This window comes from Simochromis diagramma, unplaced genomic scaffold (genome assembly GCF_900408965.1).
Source record: "Simochromis diagramma unplaced genomic scaffold, fSimDia1.1 OVJJ01000612.1, whole genome shotgun sequence".
In the NCBI taxonomy this organism is placed as follows: Eukaryota; Metazoa; Chordata; class Actinopteri; order Cichliformes; family Cichlidae; genus Simochromis; species Simochromis diagramma.
The window spans coordinates 1172878-1196073 of record NW_024387419.1 but is presented as its reverse complement, the minus strand read 5'-3'; the positions used below and the strand labels follow the sequence as shown (position 1 = coordinate 1196073).

The 23196-nt window shown below is 41.9% G+C and overlaps 1 protein-coding gene across 4 annotated transcripts in view; it reads right to left on the bottom strand.

The window, feature by feature from the left end:
* htr2cl1 (5-hydroxytryptamine (serotonin) receptor 2C, G protein-coupled-like 1) overlaps window positions 1-23196 on the bottom strand; it is a 206221-nt gene that overhangs the window by 118427 nt on the left and 64598 nt on the right. For 3 of the 4 annotated variants that reach the window (XM_040012524.1, XM_040012521.1, XM_040012522.1), the window contains exon 2: window positions 22593-22689. The exons of the other annotated variant lie outside the window; for it this stretch is intronic. The gene's annotated coding sequence lies outside the window, so the exon portion shown is untranslated. The remainder of the gene's footprint in view (window positions 1-22592; window positions 22690-23196) is intronic. 4 annotated transcript variants of the gene reach the window in all.

Here is a 23196-nt window from a genome sequence, read left to right as displayed (position 1 = left end):
CACATGAAAGTGGGCTGGAGAGACCTTGCATGCAGAGATTCAAACACAGCAGGATTACTGATGGTGGTGCACAAGGAGACGTCCTTGAGGGGATGGGCAGCCAACGGGGGCGGGCAGTGTGGGAGGGGAGGGCTGAACTTTTCTGACAGCAACTCATAAGCAGACCAATTTCAGTCTCTCGAGCGCAGCCTTGAATTTAAAAAGCTGACCACAGAAACAAAAGGCGTATAACAGCAGGTCCGCTTGGTAGCTCGGAAGCTTTTAACGTCACAGAAAGAAAATTGGCTGTAGCATGTTTACACTATTAAATTATCTTCACAGCGTGCAAAGTCGGTATCTACTTCTTTAAGACATGTAAACTTTGAATCATGTGGTGCGGGGTCACGAGTGAGATTCACAGAAAAAAAAGAAAAAGAAGAGAAAGAAGCCAGAGTAAAGTTAATGAGAATCAAAGGAAAGCAGAAGACGGAGAAAGGATACTCAGTGTGAAGTTGAGAGAGACTAAGATAAAAGAACATATGCAGAGAGACCAAAAAGAATGAACAAAGGAAGAAGGGTTTGATTACCATTTGGTAGATAACAGGAAGATCATAAAAAAGCTAAAATGACTGAAAATACGATCAAAGACATGAATCCTGCCGAAACACACACCGTTTCACAGCTCAGCCACCATGTGAACGTGCATGTGTGCATTTATTTATGTTTTTATTTATTTAGTTTTCATTAAGCTCCTCATCGGAGCCTCCCCGTGGCTTCACTCATGTTTGAAGAAGCCATCTGAGACTCGGAAAGTGCAGATTTACCGACAAGGCAAATTACACTGTCGCAATTTATCAGCGCTAAAATGCGCTCAGCGTGTGTCCTCGTGTGCATACGTGCATTCATATGGAGATGCGAGGCTTTTCTTGCAACGGCATATGTCTGTGCGCATGTGTGCGCTCGCTGTGTGTGTGTTTTTTTAGCCCTCCTCTGGGGAGACCCCACGCACCGTCTGTCTCCGACTGATTCGGTATTCACTGCCACAGAGAGACAGGAAAGACAGAGTGAAGAAGATGAGGAGGTGGAAGAAGGAGGGAGGGGAAAATAGAAAGACAGCAAGGGGATAGAGGAAAGGGAGAGAGCATATTTAAGAGAGAAAACAAAAGAGAAAAGGGGGTAGTTTGATGCTAAGAGGTTATAATTTTCATTCACGCTTCAACTGTCTAAATAGACGTCTCCACTCTGTTCACACTGCCTTCTGAAACGCTGCTGTTTCACAGTCTGGGGTTAGATGTCACCTGCACTTTCAAAATGACTTTTTGCAGACATGACTGCAGCCATTTTGTGAGAGCAGGTGCTGCAGACTTTCTGTTTTGTTTTCTGTGTCTTTTTTTCTCACTCTCTTTTCCCCAAATGGTGGATTTCATTGTAAAAAAACAAAAAAAAGAAGAAGGACGGAGCTATGGAGGAGGTGAGGGGGCATAAGGAGACAGGGAGAGATGAGAGGAGGCAGAAGAGGAGGCTGAAAACAAGGGGACGAGGTGAGGAAAAGAAAGAGAGGAAATCGAGGGTGGAGGAGGAGAGTGGAAGTGTTTTCCATCCTGTTTGAATTTCATTATGGTTTTCAAATTTAATGAGAGGCTAAGAGGTAGACAAGAGGGAGACAGGAGGTAAAGCAACCGAGGTAGAAGTCATACATACTGATTAAAGCTAATATGCAAACACACGGTGCTTGAAGCCAGCTGTAGTAAATGTCCACAGAGAGGTGAATGAAAAGAGCAAAGAAAGGAGGGCAACACACGTTAAAAGGTTCAGGTGTGACGCTCGCTGATGGCTTCTGCCAGACTCAGGCTTTACATTGTTTGTTGCTCATGTTTTCTCCCAAACAGCATCTCTGATTAATCTGCCCAGCAGGGTCCTGTCATAGAGTGTGAGTGAGGGATTGTACTTTAGAGACAGAGAAATAAAATGTCAGAGCAAAGGTTGAAATGGCAAAACATGACAAGCTTACGCTGCACTGCAAGATCGACCATGTTTCTTCGTTTTAGTATCTGAGGAAAGGGCAAAGGAAAAATTGAAAATTATTATATAAGAGTGACAGTTGAGTTTTATATATTCAAGTCATTTAATAAAGTGAAAAAAAATCTGTTTCCCATCCATCCATCCATCCATGGGGAGTGGCTGTGGCTCGGGAGGCAGAGCAGGTCATTTACTGATAAGGAAGTTGGTGGCTCGATGCCGTCAATCCTTTATCTCTGATGCGTTCATCGGTGTATGAATTGCTAGAGGTAAGTTGTATAAAGTGCTTTGAGTACTTGTAACAACACCATGTAAGAACCAGTCTATTTACCTTCCACACCAATGGCCAGTTCAGAATAGCAAGTTAACCAAACATGTCGTTGTACTGTTGGACAACATACAAACTCCAACTCAGCAACGTGGGGTGGAGTGATGGAAATTGTCGTTAAATTGAGCAATTTCTGATCATGAAACTAGCTCAAGGTGTTTTGGTGCCTTTTGAGTTTCTTGTGCACTTCCCAGTTCTTCTAACATCGGCTTGTAGCATTAGGTGAGGAGTCCGGGCATTTCAGTGAAGGTGCATAAATACAGACTGCACAGAGATAACTGTTTTTTTTCGACACCTAACTAACTGGTTGACTGCAGCGCACCTCACTGGTGGTGATACATCAACAGTTGGTTGAACTTAGTAGTATAAATGTTTAGAATGAGAACAACATCATGCTAGCTGTCTGGATTTCTTCAACTGCACAAAATATTGTAATATCATAAGATTAAATTCAGTTAATAAGTCCTTTACAGAATGAAAATCCTCCTAGGCATGAATTTAATTTGGTTCAGGTTTAGCTTTCATGAGTTTAACAATGTAGTTTACTTTTAAAATATTGGACATTAAAAATGCCAGAGAGTCATAATAGTTTCTGCTTTGAACTGGTTTGGGTAGAGAGAAGAAAGGTCAGAGAAGGGATTAGTTATGCTAAGTTAACAAATCCAAGTAAAAGCAGCTTTGAGCTGAACCCCAAATTAATCTTAGTCTTTTTGTCTGAATCCAAATCAAAGCCAAAGAACACATGATCAGAGCAAATGAGAGAAATTTACTGTCAAAGAAAGAAAGGAAAATTAAAGTTTCTGTGCATATTTAGACACCTGCCTGTAGTCCGAACAGTCTCTGACTATGCTGTGAATCGGATTAGGATTAATTTACTCACCAGGTTCTATAGAGTCTTATCGATAGACCCTGGCCTCTTCCTTTCTCACAGCTTTTATTGTACCTCTCACTGCAACGTCTAACAAAAGGTTCAGCGGAGCCAAAGGTGAGGGGGAGGGTAGTGTTTTGGGCTGTTCAGTTCTTTCTTTGTGCTGTTCTGCTGGCTTGAACAAAAGGTCATAAAACAAACATAGCCAGGGTTAAGATTTAATTTCCCACTGGGCCCCTGCCATACACCGCAGAAGCTCGCGGACTCTTCCGATTATGGGGTTCAAACAACTGAGCCACCAGCTCCCATTTAGAGGATTATTACTATTAAGTAAAAGCACAATTTGACAGCATCAGTCATCCAACGATTGGAAGAAATAAGTTTAGAACTAAGGAAATGATGAACAGCTTTTGTTTCTTTGATCTGCTCCGAACTGCGATGAGTCAGATAACATTTGTTATATGACAGAAACAGCAGGTAAAGGCAGAACTGCAGAATTACAACTACAGAAGTTTTCTCAGCAGAATTACAAAACTTAACCTGTTTCACCTTTCAAGTAATTCAGTAAAGAAACCAGTCTGTAGCTGCAAGGTAAAGACTTTGAATTCTAGTTGCCATCATCTTCTAAGCTGATGTGCATGAATACAAAAATACTGTATGTCATGTTGTATGTTGACTGAAACCTTCGCTGATCACTGTGTTTAGCGGGTTCTTAACTTTGGACAAATGCTAACGGACTGGTGGCTCAGTGCATCTTTATGAGCTGTATGGATGCGCTGACATAGATCATGTGCGCTGTAGAGACTCATGATAGTTTCAGCAGTGTGGTGGTGAGTGTACCTGTTCATAGAAAACATCAGTTTTCTTGTGTTACATCATTCATACATCATTTATGGATTTGATCAACTGGTCTCTGAATGCTACTGACACCCTTTAACGAGAAGTCTGGACTCGGGAGAACCCAAGTGCCCTGGAGGGACTTTCCCTGCCGGATACATGATGGATGGGTGGCAGAGGGTCGTGTGCCTGGCGGGACTGTCGATCGAGGACGCTGAAGATATCTACCTATTCGGAACCATGATAACAGGGTTCTTGCTGATCGGAGCTGGCTTGGCCCTGGCTTATCAGAGAATTAAGAGAGCGGAACCGGCTGTTCAACCCCCCACAAGGCTGCCCGCTGGGATTGGAACGACAGGTGCGACTTCTCAGAAAGGGCTCACTGAAGGCAGCATGGTTAAGAGCTTGGAGGCGCTTACGACTGCAGTGAATGCTCAGAATAAGACCTCTGAGCGTATGTATGTTGGATTACATCAGGAAAGAATCAACTCAGAACAACATCTCTGGGCGGAAGCTGGATTACATCTCGGATCAGTTGGCTGTGGTCGCGAGGTCTCAGAATCTGCTATGTGAGCAAAAAGAGTGACAAGACCACAGAATCGACGGCTAATAACATCACGGAGAAACTCGCAGCTATTAACGGGAGATTGAGAGACCAGTGTTGGAGTGTTAAAAACAGCTTGAAATTCTCATGAGTTGTTTGCAAAAGAAAAATCACCATCATAATGCGGCTACCCCTTCGGCGCCAGCTGTGGGCTCAAGGCCAGAGCTGAACAAAAACTCCCTGATAACGACTGTGTTGAGTCTGTTCCTTCCCATTCCCCACAAGGCCACCTGGGTTGGCTGGAAGACTGTTTACTTAGCCTGACGGGGCGAAGGACACTGTCTCAGCTGAACTATGGACACGCACACACATACATATACTGATACTGATAAGCACTCACCGACGCATCACCCTCCCTATCCAACGCCACCTCCAACGCTTACCTCCCCTCTGATGTGGACATCGGGTCAGTTGGAGGCGCAGTCGAAGATTGCAGCGGTCCCAGATCAGATGTACACACTGGAACTCTTTCCCATGTTGCTTGTCTGTGTTTATTGTGCTATGGTGTGTTGATACCTGTGCATTCCTGTATTATCCTTTTCTGTTGCTCATTTCGATGTTTTTTTCCTCGCTACCTAGCCTGACCTGTCTCCCCAATGTGATGTTTGTATTGTATGTACGGTCGGCAAAGTCTGTCATCTCGGTTGTGAGCAAAAGACCTGCAACTGACAAATAAAGGCTATCTCTCTCATAACATGAATTAGGTAGATTTTTTTTTGGAGCAGCCTACTTTGACCTTAAGTAGGCCGGACCAATTGAAGGCTACGCCCACACTAATGTGTTTTCGTTTCCCCGAAGGAAAACGCAGCGTTTTGAAAATGCTCTCGAAAATGAATACATTTGAACAGGGTGCTTTCACGTCACAGTGTGGACAGCGAAAACGGAGACTTTTGAAAACGATGATGCATTTTAGTCATGTGGTGCAGTCATGTGACCGATTAAAGAAAGATAGCGGAGTGCATTATACAGCAGTTGTTTTGTTTGCTCTCAGTTTTGACAGCCCTACTAAAGATTAATATCAGTCTATACATGCTCCAGATAGCTTTTCTTCTAATTCTTTAATTCTCACTCCCTTTTGCAACTTTGTACTTTTGTGTTACTTGCAGCAACAACTCCACCTCATTGTTTTGCAGATTATGTATTGGAAGCAGGACGACGCCTTCAAACACGCTCCTTCCGGCTGTCATCTATATAGGTTCCCTCATTTCTGCAAGCTGATCATTCTCGTTTACGTGCCCCAACCTCCCTCCTTGTTCTCAATTCTTTAACTTCTTCACTTCTATTTAGTACACGGGGATCTGCCATGCCCGGGAGCCGTCGCCAGTGCCCTTCAAGGCCTTCCCCAAACCGCAGCTCAATTCATGTCAAAACATTCACTTTTACCTACTAAAACACTGTCAAACCTAAAATGAGAACATGGGCCCAGCTAGTGAAAGTCCATTTAAAAAACTCGGTGCTTTTCCTCGACATTTTTCCACGACTTTTCAAAGAGCTGGAAAGTAAATAAACGGCAGACAGAAATGAGGCAGGTCGAATCTGTGTTTCACGCATGCGCAGTACTGGAACCTAAGCATTTTCGGCCGTTTCAATGTGGACACACAACTCTGTGAAAACGACTGAAAACACTAGTGTGGATGCGGAGCGTTTTCAGATCTATCCGGGCGAGTGTGGACGTAGCCAAAATCTCCTTTCTGTCAGTCTAAAGAAGTTTAACTACACATTTAATCTCTCAGATATCTCAGTGTAGGGAAAAGAGTTTCAATTTCAACAGCCCATCTAAGTCTTTATACATGATAAAGAGATGCTGCTGTAACAAATGCATGAAATCTGTCACTGCAATTCTTTGAGCTTATATTTTGAGAAATTGTGTAAAGTTACAGAGAAAGTTCTCGTAAGTCATTGCCCATACTGTCCTGTAATTATAAAACATTAAGTTTATGTTAATTCAAGAAAACGTTTAACTGTAGAGCCACTATTAAAGAAAATCATACGGTATACAGTAAAATAACAGGAATATTTATGCCATTTATTTACTTATCTGTTATTTAGCATGATTATTCAAAGCCATCAAGTGGACCAGGTTGGAGCCCTTGCAGGACTGATTTTGGCCCACGGGCCTTACGCTTGAGGCAAAGTCAGAAAACCTTTGAAACGCTTTTACTAAGACGCGACTGGTGATTCTATACATGAAATCACTGAAGTCAAAACTTTAACAAATGCCTATTTGTTTAGATACTTTTCATAATATAGTCTTACTGAGATGACCAAGGAGTTCCTAAAGAGTTACCGTGTTTGAAGAAGAAAGATTACCCCTGAGGATAGTGGTTAAACACCTGTCACTATGAAGAGGGATAACAAATGATAATCCCAGCAACAGTGGAGCACACTTCCCCGCAGCCGAAGCCTACTGAAGCCTTAAAATAACACTCGTAATGTGAGGAACCCACATGAGGAACAAGCGCTGACATAATGTGTGACATGTTTGGTTTATGGCACTAATGAAGTCTAATCGACGTCGGACTGGTGTGTAATGTAGTGTATCCTCCTCTGTGAAACACTGTCCACAGTCTGTTTAAAAGGTGACAGTGCCGTCCATTTACACAGCCAATAACTCATTCAGATGAGTTAAATGGAGCGTGGGCCTGGCCGGTCCAAGAGTATTTCCACAAACTGAGTCAGCCAACACATGAATAATTTGTATACATGTGTATGAATGTGCATCTTGTCTCTTCGGGACCCAAATGCATATTTGCATGCGCGTTTTTCTGCGTGCATATCTGTTTGAAGCGTACGTACAAGTCCGCAGGCTGTGTATGTGTGGGCGAGAGATGTGTGTTATGGTGCGTTCGCCCTCCTTACACAAGGCCAAGTTTGGACTTGCCCCAAGCTAAAATGACTGAGTGCGTCCCCAGTCTCAACACTTTCTTCTAGCTCGTTCTCCGTACTTAAACAAGCAATGTGAAAACGCACTTAAGAAAAGGAAAAAAACAAGAAAGAAAGAAGGCAAAATGGATGGAGTTCAAATCAGGCTGTGGCGCTTTCTATTCCATGCGCGACTCGACTGTGGAAAAAATGGCAGGTGGATTAAATTTACATTTGCACAGAGAGAGAGAGATCAGCCTTTAGTCTCTCCAAAGAACACTTGCTGGATATCTTTGTGTAACGCACTGCAAAGTGAAACTCTGAAGCGTGCCCACTTCTGATGCATGCCAGAAAAAATGGGATCAACCATCTGCAAAAGCGAGACTCTACCCGCAGTTCTCTGACATCTGTCAATACATCAGCCCCCATGCAGAATACATTGCTTCGGTTAGATGCAAAATCAGCCTGGCTGCCTTGTTAGCTTTTCTTTTCTCTCTCTAGAGGTTCTGCTTCCAAAACAGCTGCTTGCTACCTACTTATGCATCCCACATATCAATACTTCTAGCTTTTATCAGTCCTCTTATCATCAGTAGCTTCCATCCCACATACTGAAATTATTCTTCCTTTTACTGAGTTTTTTGTCCACTGATTCTAAATACATCCTATCCAGATGGACTAAGACTTGTTATCCATATTATACCTGTTCCTTTCACTGTGAGGAAGGGCTTTTTTCTTCTTGGTGAACATGACATCATCCTACTGTGAACACCAAAATAAAACAAGCAACATCCATTACATGTGTCAAGTGTCTCTTTCTCTGAGAGTTCTGCCAGAATCTCCCAGCAGACAAAGCTTTTAGAGGGGCACCCGCTGTGGGATCCTGCTGCTTCTGTTGGAAAACCCCACTTAAATAATCTTATTTCTGAAGTAGTCTTCAGAAGTATTTCTCCAGGCTTCTTGAACGACATTCAAAGGTCTTCTATGGATGCTGGCTGCCTTTACATGATCCCACACTGCTTCAATAATGTTGAGGATTGGCTTGGGGAGGCCAATATATGACTGATGGTGTTTTACTGTGTGTTTTCTATCCAGGTTTGCTTTTACTGCACGGGATCATTATCATGCTGAAAAATTAAGCTATTGACAATCAGACACTTTCAGACATTTTCCAAATCGTGCTCCATTGTTTTGAATTGCATAGAATGTTCAGGTACAAGGACTGGACCGATAATGAATGAAAAGTAGACAATGTCCAAAAAACTACTTTGAAAGAGCTTCAGAAAGCCCTGAACGCTACAGCTGAAAACCACTTTAAAAAATTGAGCACCAAAATAAATTTTGCACAGTACACTATGATCGAAATGACTCATGAACTAACGACCCAAAAAACGAATTCATACTGCATAATGAGCTGTTTGCTCTACTAATCTGTTAAATTTTCTAAAGGCAGTGGCTGATTTTCCTTTAAAAAGGAAAAAGAATTTACGATTTTAAGATAAAGCAGCTCATGTGCTGAGAAGTTTTTCTTTATGAGTTTAAAGATTGAGAATCTATAGCAGATGATTCCAGAGGAGACAAATGGCTTCGAATGAAAAGTTAATCAAGAAGCTCTACCCATAATGGACGTAACAACAATGCAGAGTCTCTAGTTACACTACAATTAATCAATAATGACTAAATCGTGTATTTTCATATTTGTTAGCAATGAATTTCTGCCCGCCTTCAGCACATTCTTCATCTGCACATCCTGCACATCAGCATCTGGCATATTTTGGCATATTTTGAGTAAAGAGTGCAAATGTCATGCAACAGCAGACTTTGACAGATGCCAACTGTTTGCATGCAATATATAGCTACTGCAATGTTGATTGTGCTCCTGTATATAAGCAATAAGGTGCACTAAAGAAGACGAGGGAGTCGCTCTATCTGCCAAACACAGCCTCAACAAGAGTCCCAGACGTGCACATCATCGCATCAAACTATGCGCTCCTTCTTTCCCCCCCCTCCCTTCAATCACTTGAATCCTTCCAGGCATAATAATCTCCTATTCTCTTTCCCATTTCCTTTCACATACTCTGACAACATCATTGCAACCCATCAGAGACAAACAACTGTCTGGAACTGGCCACAGGTCCACACATATCTCTGTCGTCCCATTGCTATGCCTATTAGCCTCCAGCTAATTACCCCGCCATGCTCACTGTGGGATTGGATATAGCCCCATACACTAAGCTAATAAGCATGTACCTGATTAAATGGGCAGCGTTGGCAGTGAGACCGAAGAGATTTGTAAAAATGGAAAAAAAAAAAAAAAATGAGAATGAGGCGGTAAAACACCCTGCGTGGTAAAAGGTAGCAATTCCCATAATTGCGAGGGGACTCATTGTGCAGAACAGCATGCGGGGCTCGAAATCTCTTCGATGCGACATCAAGCCAAGCCTCACAGATTAGTTGACATCTTTTGGTGCCTGTAGCATTACTGTACCAACCTAATGGGAACAGGAACCAAATTGGTATAATGTGTGTGCATATGTGTGCGTTTTTGCTCCGCCTTCCTTTGTGTATCTTGTCATCTGTGTCGCACTAAACCAGGATCTTACACGGGTCATTATGCTGCTAGAGCGCCTGGGTACCACTGCAGTGCAGGAGTGCTGCAGTAGATAATAAGCACAAGATAGCTTCAGGTTTTTTTTTAATTTTGATTGCACAGGGGAACGGACGTGTCACTGAGACCACCTGCTTGTAGAAAGGTTGCAGGTAGAGAGGAGCACAGTGTTGACCTACAGACAAAGTAAAATCTGCATGACTGACTGGGAAAATTAAGAACCTAATGTTCTGTGCATGGGGTACCTCTGTGTGTGAAGGTGTATAAAAATGTTCTTATACCTTCACAAATATGTGTTTGTTTGTGTGCATGTAAATACAGTATGAGTGGTAGGAATGTGTGGAAATCCTATTATATTCTTTGGCTGACCTCTCCTTGAAAGCCACACATTCTTGCAAAAAATATTTGTGAGTTGTTTCCGTGCACCTCAGCCTCCACATTGCAGGCGCTGTGTGGTACATACAGAAATACACACAGCATGCACAATGAGGAGGCCTCAACACACCGTTTCATTGGTGGGCACTGGAGGCTAATCAATGAGTTGATGGACTAACAAATTAAACTGACCCTACCTGCCGCTGACAAGTAAAAGGCAGAAGTGTCTGTGACAAGGAGGGGCCGCGGTGCTTTATAATGCGGGATTTATTCAGGGATGTCAAGCAGATACTATATGCTTTACATCTTTTGAAAGAGAACTTGTCAAATAAAAAGAGGAGTTTTCTCAATCACTTCTCTACGCAAGCCCCTGAGGTCAGTTTGCTTGTGGGAATTTTACACGTTTTATACTTCGAAAATGGAAAGGTGATGGGAGACAGAAAAGAGACAGGAAATGTCATGCAACAAACTTCACAAGCCAGACTCAAGACCTGGAGAGTCGTAGTTAACAGTCAGTGCATTAACTCTGACAACATAATAAAAACTATGTGGTACAGGTGATAAAGTTGTACGCATTCTGATGAAAAATGGCCCGTATAAAAAAATCTGTTGGTTGGATAAACCAGCACAAATGGGCTTCCTCAGAAGGGTGGCTGGCCTCTCCCTTAGAGGTAGGGTGAGAAGTTTGGCCATCCAGGAAGGGCTCAGATTGGAGCCGCTGCTCCTCCACATTGAAAGGAGCCAGTTGAGGTGGTTCGGGTATCTGACAAGGATGCCTCCTGGGTGAGGCGTTCAGGGCATGTCCCACTGGGAGGAGGCCGGGGCAGACACAGGACACGCTGGAGAGATTATATCTCTCAGCTGGCCTGGGAACACCTTGGTGTTCCCCCGGACAAGCTGGGGAGAGGGCGGTCTGAGCTTCTCTGCTTAGGCTGCCTTCCCCGCAACCCGGCCTCAGATACGCAGAACAAGATGGATGGATGGTTGGATAGAAATATCTTGAGCAAAACAGTTCAACACTATTTTTGGATCTACACTGTAAAAAAGGAAGGAATGTGAGCTCAATATGATTCAACCGATTTTTGAGTTAGCTATGTTCTGCCTTGGTCTGGAAAACCAGCCCACATTTTGACAAAATATCACTGAGTGTAAATGACCTCATTAATATTTGGTAAAATGGTTCATGAGTGGTTATTATGCTGTTTCAGCTTGGACCTAGCTGATGCTTTTATTTTGAAAGTTATAGAGAGACAAGGTGCCGTGAATCTGGTGGCGTAAACCATACAGTAGAAGTGCGAGTTTTTTATGCACAGAGAGAAGGTGTGCTCAATGGTTACGGAACGGGAAAAGACGGCTATTAAGGTGTAATTTTAAGTTACAAACGGTTCCTTAGCACGTGGTTGATGAGGGTACAAGGTTAGTATGGAAGTTTGTCATGTAAATGTGTACTTTATTATTTCACGGATCATAAAGCTGCTGACCGCTAGTAAGTGTAAGTGTAAGTAAGGATGCCCATGTCACGCACCTCGGTAAATCTTTCATGTTTAGTAAGTGATGCAAAAGTTCACAAAATTAACTGTTGTATGCTACGTAAAGTCAAAACCAAGTGGAATATAATGTATTTTATTTCATGGTATCGAAAGGGTAAAAGGTTCATGGCAAAAGGTTAAAGGTAACACTGATTGAGTTAGTAATAGTCCTTTATTTTGCATGTGTTGTAGCTCTTACGGTGTGTTCACATACAATGCTGTTTAATAAAAGGATTGTGAACCATCAGTTTGAGAGACCATCATTTCAACCTGACATTACAGAAATTTGGGGAAATTTCCACAGGAAGAAAATAACAGTAGAGTGGGAGAATTGGGGTGTATCTGCAAAAAATCTGTGAAGTTTTTTTTTACTTTTTTTATAATTAAGGCTTGTAAAGCAAGGCCAGTTTTGACTCACAAACTAAGTGCTCAGCCAGACTGAAAAAGAGGAAGTTAGTGTAGAGCTGTGCAAGCATATTATTAAATACAGGAAACCAGACAGAAAAAGAGGAACTAGTAACATATAAGGAGTTGTTTGTATCGAGGCTGTGTGTGACGTGTAAAGTACCAAAATAACACCTATATGAGACACATTTTTAGCTTCTAATGTTAGAGATTCTACAACTGGCTTTGGGCTGTGCAGGGCAGATGATTGAATAAAGAATTATAAATGTTTTGACCACTTCTGAGTCGGGTTTTCTCTGTTCTATCATGGGGATCAGAAAATAATTTCGTAACATTTTGTTGAAAACACTTGGAGCCTGTTCTAGACTGGGCACATGTTCATGGACTGTGAGGAACAAAAGAAATTTAGAAGTTGTGATATGAGAGGTAGAAAAATGTGCCCATGTGTACACACGAAACAGTCTGATGCATATTGTAGCTGCTTAAGAAATACTTCATCAGGATCTGAAATGGTTTGAATGAGACTGGATGACTCCTGAGAAAAGCCTTGTATATAATATTCTAGCATATACATGTTCTGTGCATGCCTAGAAGATTAAATCCACTGTGGAATTTTCTCCTGAGTAACTCACGTCTTTGGAAACCCTGAACTTTAAATTGCTTAATGAAGCCAACGGAGATAGCGCTTTCATCAGTCCTCTCTGCTAGTTTCACCTCTTATGATGCACAATGAGCCTACAAAAAGGGACAAGTGCAACACTGTACTTACTTTTTTTTAACAAGCCCTGTGACAGTACTTTCCTTTAATGAGCTTGTGGTGTTCCATGGTGAGAGCCCGAGCTCATTTGTGTCTCGCTTTATAAAAAAAATGTTCAGTGTGACCATTGCTGTGCAGTGAGGAGCAAAACTGCCAAATGATGACCTCTTTATTCTGCCTCCTGTATATAACCGAACCAGGGGTTTTTTTGTACAGTACAACAGTCCAGTACACCTTATGCACTCTATTTATCCAAGACGTCCTTTCATGACTGAGACTTGATGATACATCTTGATCTTGTTTTGAAGCCCCAAATATATAAATACTGTTATTATGTTATTGGCTTTTTCCTTCAGAACTGTCTTAATTCTTCATAGAATAACTTTAACAAGTTGTTTGAAACATTCCTCAGATTTTGGTCCATATTGACATGATAGTGTCACACAGTTGCTGCAGATTTGTTGGTACTACATCTGTGATGTGAATCTCCCGTTCTACCACATCCCAAAGGTGCTCCATTGGATAGAGGACTGGCGACTGCACAGGACACAGTGTCTTCTTCATGTTCAAAAAAACAGTTTGAGATGATTTTATTGATGATTTCAAGTTTTTTCTCAGTAATACTCAGTTGATACTAAGGGGCTTGAAGTGCGCCAAGAAAATATCCCCCACACCATTACAGCACCACCAGCCTAAACCATTCAATCCAGTATCACGGCAAAACGTGTAACAGACACGCTGGTCCACCGTGTCCACGTGAAATGGACAAGCATGCACTATTGTTTGCGGTCTTTGATTGCCGCATATGATTAAGCTAGGCAGCTGTATCGCTGTGTAAATGTGTTATTATTGTCTTATTAAGCACTTTCCTGTGATTATTTTCATGTTGGCTTGAAATAAAAGATCTCCCACTGCTGTTACTGCAGCTTACTGTAACTTCTGCATGCCTGTCCGTTTCTTGTTTTGTAGAGGGAAAGTGTGAAATGGACGTGGTGAAATGGCTACTAGTGGTTGCCAACTTTTTAACTATCAAATAAGGGACACTCTGGCATGTCAGAAGCACAATGCACAGCCAGTTGGGCATAGTGTAAATATGCACTGTATTTACATATTCTTATAAAATAATGCCGTAAAATATTTGTATTCAGTTTAATCAATACCTCACATAAAACAATAAAGAAAAAAATAAATGCTAACATAAATCACATTGGCATTTCCTTTGAAAAATTATTTAAACAACATACTGTAACTACAGACTTCATTTACCAGTTTATTATGCTACGCATACCAAACAGCACCTTATTTTTACAAATCACCTATTCCTCCTCACATCTGGTGTGAGTGATGGGCAGTCACTGATGACTGTAAGAGAGCCATCTGTTGGTCAGAAAGTGACACACAACGGTCAATATACGTAACATTTAAGTTAAATAAGCAATGCACCAATTTTGCTCATTATACAAGATGTCTCAGCTAAAACAGGACAGTTTGCAACCCTAAAGTGGACCAGCATGTGTGTTACACACTTTGTCATGATAACAAGTTGAAAGGTTTCATGTTGTTTAGTTCAAATTCTAAATGTCACAGCAGAAACTGAAATTTCATCAGACCGCATAAGTTTTACATTGTCCAATTTTGCAGAGTCTTTGTGAACTGTAGCCTCAGTTTCCCATTCTTCACTGACAGGAGATGCACCTGATGTGCTCTTCTGCTGCCTTGGAATCAGAGATGCTCTTCTGCATACCTTGGTTGTAATGAGTAGTTATTTGAGTTGCTGTTGCCTTCCTATATGCTCAAAGGAGTCTGGCCATTCTCCTCTGACCTGTGACATCAACAAGTCCTTTTCACCCAGAGGACTGCCACGAACTGGATATTTTCTCTTACATCACCTTTCTTCCTCATTCTGATGCTCGGTTTTAGCAGCTTGTCTCGACTACGTCTAGATGTCTAAACTGACTCGCTGCCACGTGACTAGCTAATTAGATACTTGTGCTAACAAGCAGGCAAACAGGTGCAAGAAACAAAATGTGTATATCAACAAACACAACTTGCTGCAGTTGCAACACTCATTCTTCACTAACAGCGAGTACACTCTGACAGGAGGAGAGATAAATTTCCTCATGTTCTGAGCAGAGGATGAAAACTCTCAGACTAATTGGAAAGAATAGAAGTATAACACTCAGTTTGCAGAGAGTCAAGGACGGTCTATCCTTGTTAAAAGTAAACTTTTAACAGTCTGTCTCGTTTTGTACCTGTATTCACAAAGAGATCCCTATAATTAAACCCAAAGCCATCATAGCAGTATACGGTAATAAATAATACAACTGGACCAAGAAAATGAAGCTGTGCAGGAGCCAGTTTGAACATCGCATTTTCCCCTATTTTTGACTCGTGGCAGTGTGTTATGTTAAACTCCACTGCAAATATATTGCCCAGTAGTGCCTCTCCATGTTGTGGCATACTTTTCTGCTGTAAGAAAACCAACCCCTATATTTACCTTTTATGTGAAGACATCCACTCACAGCCACGATGGCACTTTGCACTTTGTCGTTTCAGGCCTGAAGCATCAACTCCAGTTATAGCAATCACAATAAGTTATTTCATCACATTCTGTTGCTTTCTGCAAGAATGAGTTTACAAAAGTTTTTTAAAGGAATATTGTGCCTCCTTTCTTTTGAAACAAACCAGCTGTGTCAGCTGAACAGGTAGGAAACTTTTTTAACTTCCTCCTTGTTAGAAACACAAAGGATATAAAGGGCTATATCAGCACATATTAGTATTGGCAAATCTATATTTTGGCTTCACCTTATAAAAGCAATCATAAACAAAGTGACAGTGAGTGTTTTATGCAATATAAGTGACGCATTCCCCTTTGGACCAAGCTGTAAACACTGTGAACTTCTGGCTCTTTATTGGTTGAGAGCCTAAGTGAACAGAAGCAGATACTCTGTGGGACTTTTGGAGTGAATTTATCTGGCTGACAGTTTTTTAATACTTTTCACGGGAATTATATTACCAGAGGGCAGCAATGTCAGTGCGTTCCAGGGTGGCTGTGGCTACAATGTAGCTTGCCATCACCAGTGTGTGAATGTGTGTGTGAATGGGTGGATGACTGGATGTGTAAAGCGCTTTGGGGTCCTTAGGGACTAGTAAAGCGCTATACAAATACAGGCCATTTACCATCGACTGCATATTCATACTAGAGTCTCTGTTTTCAGAGAAAATGACTTCTCACAAGTGCACACATTACTCTAAAGGATACTTTGACTGAAACTTGTCGTTGGCCGTACTCCATGTGCAGACATGATGAGGAAAAACGCGCTTGCTTGCGTCTGTTATTCAGGAGACACCAATAAGACGCATTACAGCTCTCTCCTCGTCTCATTAGTACGATCAGAGAGTCAATCTCATTCACAAACAAGCTTTTCTCTGAACTCCATCTCACAGCCGCCCTTTGCCACCCCAGCTCATCCTTTCACCTGATGACTCAAGACTTCCCAGATGCCTTCCAGTAAAATGCACGGCGGAGGTTCTGCTCCAGACGCACATCATGTGGGCGACTCGGACTGAGTCAGCCTCAGAAACGTATTTAGAAAAATTATTTTGCCTCCTGCAAAGAGTGAGGTTTTTTTTTCTCTGCTGCTTGAAAAGTTACATCAGTTCAGTTTATTTACTTCAACTTCACAACAACTCTCACCTCAAGCTACTTTATTTATTTGTAGGTTAAGATGCTGCAACATCAAATAGGAAAATCCAATGATGAGCAAGCATCTCGTCTCGATGTATCTCAAAGAGTTTCGTCATGAAAAAGATGCTGAGCGTTCCTGCGGATCATCATGTTATTAAACGGCCGCTACTATCAACAGATTAGTGGCATCGATCTCAAAATTATGAGAGAATGCTTTATTTTTTATTTTTTTTATTAGGAATACTAAATGCTGCTAACTGTTAACAATTAGAGCATCCATTCATCTGTCCATCTATACAAACAGTCCTCTTCCCACTATGCTGGTTGGAGACTATGGCACCACTAACATTATTGCATATTGTGTTCAGTGAACAGCCAGATCACATTTGCTTCAAAGACAGGGACCAGATCTGTCACCACTCACAGTTACTACACAGTCACTCACAACTTTGGTGCATGAAGGCAGCGATAAAGTGGCAATATGACTGAGCCAGTCTGCGATTGGATTGTGGTTGTGATGGCCTTTTCTTTTGCACATGAACTTAAAAATCTCGAAGACTATTAAAAGCAAAAACCCTGAAATGTTCATTTCAGTTCATTTCAATTCAGGTTTATTTATATAGCACTAAATCACAATAACAGTCGTCTCAAGATGCTTATACCCAACAGTAATAGAGAGAAAACCCCAACAAAAATCAAAAACACCAATAACAATACACACATATTTAATATTATGGTACGGTTAGAGTACCATCTGAAAGCTCCAGACCCTTCTTCTATTTGGATTAGAGTATCTACTGATATTTTTGCTTTTCTGGTAACACTTGTCCTACATTTTTTGATATATCTGTCTAAGTTACAGAACCTGTTCACTGTGATGGACCAGGGAAAATTTTGGGCTTTGAGACATCGATGCTCAAACATTGCCTTATGTGAATCGAAGATGGTGAAGCTAGAAATGCTCTAAAAATTAGGATGGAATGACCTATATGTATATCTGCAAGTTCCTTTCTTAAGGCGCACAATATAGCGAGGCGAATGTTTAAATCAAGCGTGAAAGCTGATTTACAAACGCTTGCGACACGCGTTTTACTGCACCAATATTTAATGTTGACAGAAGCATGTCTTATTTTATATTATTCACATTAAAATAAAATGACTGTGTCTGTGTTTGGAAAACAACATTTGCCCATCACTCATAAAATTTACCACGCCTGTGAGCACTATTTGCGCTCACGTGCTACTTTTCTCCGTTTTGTAAACGTGGCCTTAAGGAGGCTAAAGTTGACACTGAGATCTGAGTGGATGTCGGTGTGGTGGGCATAGCCACGCTGCAGAGTTTAGCATTTTAAAGTGTTTTGCTAGCTGAATCCTGTCAGTTAGTAAAACTTCTCCAACAATAATGAGAACAAAACTAAAAATTATTAATTATTTTGCACTCTTATGTGACACAGACTAATTCCCTCTACTTTACTGTCAGTGTGAGCAAGCTCTTTTGTAGTCCACCTCCACTGAACAGAAGCTCTCTGAACGGAAGTTGCTGTTATCCACTTGGTATCGATTGCCTTTAGGGGGGGGGGAAATCAAGGCAGCTTTAAAAAAAATGGAAATAAAAGGGTTATACCAGCATCAGTATCCCACCACGCGATATTAACGTTGTAACAAAGAGACACTTTTAACTGTGCCTTCTATTTGCTTGTTTGTTTAGTTTGCCGTTTTTGGACTGCAGCGCTTGTGCTGAGAAATCTAATGCACTGAAATTGATTCTCATCCGATGTCTCTGTTCTAGCACCACAAGAATATAATATACATGCTGTTTTATCACTCAGACCTGTGAATCTTTTAATACAGGTTCAGTATCATCGCTCTAACCTTTAGTGGAGGAGGATGGATGATGAATCCAGCAGTGCAGAGAGAGCAGCACTGTGGGTGTTTCTGTCACTGATAGACTTTAATTATGCACCAGGAGCTGCTACAATAGGAGAAAACAGCATCCTTGATATAAAATAACTGTCATAATCATTCTTATACTTGTCTGTGCTTATAGAAACTTTAATACGGTCAAAACAAAGCTGATTGGATTCACACTGATGCCAGAAGGTTTAAGCTTTTCCATATTTTGCCCCCTTTTCTTATTGACTTACAAATAAACCTCGCAATTGTTTCACAGTGTCCTATATCAGATTTAGGCAATGCTTTCATTAGAGCATTCACACATGAACAACTGTATAATTTATGTGTGTTTCGTGGTAACATTTACACATAGACAGTTTACAGTCTGTGTGGCATGTATATTGAGGAGGAAGTCTCTTTTAACAGGCCTGTATAATCAGGCCTCTGGGGCAACATTATCACATAAAAGCATACAAGCAGGTTTGAATATATGAATAAATAAGCAAACAAGATGCTGTGTGTGTGTGTTTCAGAGAAAGAAACACATTAAATAGACGTCATCTAAGAGAGGAAAATGGAAAGGAGACTGAAAGTGTCGCAGTGTGTGTGTGTGAAAGAGTTCTCCCACCTGACCTGCAGGGTCAGAAGGCTAATAGCAACACGGTAGTAAGTCGTGAGTGACTCATTCTCCACCTCTGGGCTTGAGTGGCATCCCTACAGTAATTTGCAATTATATTAAAAGCTGCGTCACGGCCCGGCAGGGGCGTTTCTTGTCTCATTTGACGTGCTTTTCCAAATTCTGCTGAGAGAAACTGAGCCAGTGTTGATTTTGCATGTTTCAGGTATCTTTTCACACTGCTTGTTTTTTTATTTTCTATTCTTTTTGGACCCTCTCTGATGGGGTTTTTTGCCAATTTTTTTTTTGCCATTTTTTGTCTGTTTTATCATTCATTGGCTGTGATCTGTAGACTTTTCAACTGCTGGGACCAGGTTTGTGAGCCACAACATGAAATGGAAGATTGTTCAAATACATAATGCATGCCTTGAGTCAAACTCCAGGCCTAAGATGTGCATCATCAGGCACAGCTGCATTAACTGCTCCCATTTCGAGTGACCCCAGGCCCACCTTTGTCCACACCTTCTCATCCATGGAAAATTCAGACTGCTTTCTTTCCTGGGGCATCAGACACTGCTGTTTCATTAGAGCTGCTAGAGTCTCACTTCTACCCACGAGGAATCCTTTCTAGCCCCGGAGTGACACGCTGGTTTATTGTAAGAGTGAATTGGAATATGGATATGGATACCTTCAGCGTGAGAGTTAACGCTGTCAGCAGCATATTTTACTCAAAAGTGGGTGATGCCTAAAGCTAACCACTTAGTTTTTTGTGTCAGATGTTATATCCCAACCTCTCCCAAGCTGTGCATCTTAGGTGACATAATGAAGTAGATATAGAAGTATTTACATCACTCATACTCACTTCCTAATGCATCGCTAAGAAGACTATCCTCATGCACCGGAAATCCAAAAAAATATATATATATATGTACTAGTCAATACAGAAATTTACTTCAGTCTGGAGAGAATGTCTTCCTCCTCAAAAAACCCAAATGGATAAATTTGTTTCTCTCTGGTTCCCACTGATCAATTACATTACTTAGTGAGGGTGATCAGCTGTAGTCTCGTTTGCCTGTATGCCTTGCAGGTGGATGAACGTGTTCTCTGGGACTACTGGGGTCTGGCGGCTTCCTGGGGGATGGAAAACTGCGATTGCCGTTTTGGAGGAACAGGGTCTCTGCCTCAGGTAGTGGCGGTGGGGACTGGGGTGGATGCTGTCTAGGGCGCTGGGGTGTGGGGCTAGGGGTGCTTGTGGTAGTGGGTCCTGTTCCCCGGTCAGGAGGCTGGCCTCCTTTGAGTGGGTCTGGGGCCTGGGTTCCTGGTGCCTGGGGTCGCCTGAAACCCAGGCTGCATTCCTCCTTCCCCAGGGTAGGTCTGCACCCCTTTGGCTGGCTTGCGGTGTAGTGTGCATCAGTCAAAGCAGGGAAGTCTTGTCTGCGCCTTGGGGACTCATGCGTGCCCACAGGCCCTTTGGGTGGGGTGTCCAGGTGAGAGACATCCGTTTCTGGGTGCAGTTTGTCCCAGACCCAGACCAGTGTGTCCATTTACTGTGTGTCTCTGTCTCACCTTGTCCTCTGGGGCTCCCAATCTTTGGTCATGGGTGCCCGATCTAGGACCCCCCTCCTTCTCCTGCTGGGCCGTGTACACAGATATCACCGAGATGTGTGACCTCAGGTCCTCAGTACTCTTGGGGGCTGCGGATGGCCCGGTTTTGCCAGATCTACCTCTGGCTCCTAGGGGCTGTTATTCAGGCATCACCCTCATTTTAAAGTATATTTTGTGACACATGCACTCACACTTGACACTCTCTCTCTCTTTCACACTCACACACAAAGACCCCACGAGAAGGTTGTTGATTTATACACCTGTGCATTTTGTAGTTTTTGTGTTGCAAGTGCTGTTTGTTTGTTTTTCATTCCAGGTGCAGCAGTTGGCAATATGTTTTAAATTTCTATTTGTTCTCTATCCTTTTATTACTCCCCCCCCCCCCCCCCCCACACACACATACACACACCTTTTCCCGCCTGTCCTGCCTTAGACATTGTCATACTGTATACCACCATAATGTAATCACTGAAATAACACAAATAGAAATGAAGAAATAAACCGATAAACCCCGAACAACAGGAGCCTGCAAAGAATTTGTAGAGCTGGTCCTGGAAAAGCAAAATGTATTTGGCACAACACTGTATTCAAATCATAATTCTGATTGCAAAAGCTGCCAGACAGGACAGGATTAAAAAAAACAACCCATAAATGAATAAAAGTAGAAGAAGAAATGCTAGGATTTTCACCAGATTAGGAATGAGTACATCAGAGGTACTGCTCAGGTGGAGCAGTTTGGAGCCAAAGTTAGAGAGGCTAATGTGGTTTGGACATGTGTAGAGGACGGATAGTGGATATATTGGACAAAGGATTTTGAAGATAGAGAAGAGCAGCTGAAAGAAGAAGAAAAAAAAAGAAAAAGGAGCCTGGAACTAGGCTAGTCTTTGTCTGGTAAACGTATTGTAAAATGGTTGATTTGATCCTTTATCACAGAAAGAATTGGATGCTCACTCAACTGGAAGTACAAGAGACATGAAGCTGAATTAAATATGTTGCCGGCACTGTCCAGTGTATATTTATAAAAAACAGAATGAACTCTAATTTTAACCTTTGTTTTCAATAAGTCCTTATGATCATTTCATTTTCTGCTACTGCCCAGTTGGCTGCAATATATGGTGACACTGGTGACAGAAAAAAAACCATCAGACTAAATACACAGTGTGATCCAATACATAGATTAATGGAGCGTCACATATTCCCTTGATTTCACTTGGCTATGGCTGCAAACCTGATCAAATGCCTGTCAGGTGGGTTAATCCTGCAGCCTGTCATAACGCAGCAGGTTCACTCTTGAACGTACACACTCCAGTCCCACTGGGACATGCAAACACACAGACTGTACACTGAATTATTTCTAGTGGTTCCACTCGACTTGACACTTCTGTAGGGCCACGGCGCGATGCCACCAAATGTCTAACCCTTGTGAGAAATAGTGTTCATTAGAGACCTCTAAAGTGAGAAACACTCAACGCACAATGCTGTTTGATTGTTTTTTTTAAATACCACACACACACACGCACACGCACACACACACACATTCATCTAGCACATACACATGTTCTGGCAGAGATCTGCCTGTCATCCAGGGACCTTTCAAGAACCTTGAAGTATATTTACTGCACCTCAGAGTTCGGCTCTTCAGAAGCACCTGTCCTCCTTTTGACTTGCGTCAGGCGTCCTGGAAGTTGCTGATGTGTCCTTGACACTCTCTCTCTGCATCTGCGGAAGTCAGTTTGAAGAAAGGGGTGTCACTATTTGGTGCAAAAAGTAAAGCGACACACTGAAAGGGTAGAAAAAGCTGCATGCCTTTTGGGCTTCACTGACAACCAAATTTAACATGCTGGGTGTTGAGGAGACGTGTAGGTGTGTACATTCGTTTTCTTGTGTAGGTGGACGTTGTGAGATGGAGCATTAAATATGTTTGTAGAGAAAACCTGTTTGCGTGTGAGCCTGAAGGCGTCCTCCGATGCGGGGAAAAGATCAAACACTTAAATTCTCTTTGTTGCACCTGCAGTCTTAAATTCTTTGGGGGTGCACATGTGCATTTAATTGATTTGGTTACCGGTGAAGAATACCAAATATGTCTTTCACACAGAAACACAAACACACGGGTATGAGGGTTTGTTTGCGGTTTGTTCACTTTCAAAGTGACACTTTTAAAAAAGATGCCTATAATAAAAATGCATAATTTTATATTTTAATGCAGTACTAAATAATCTAATGTTT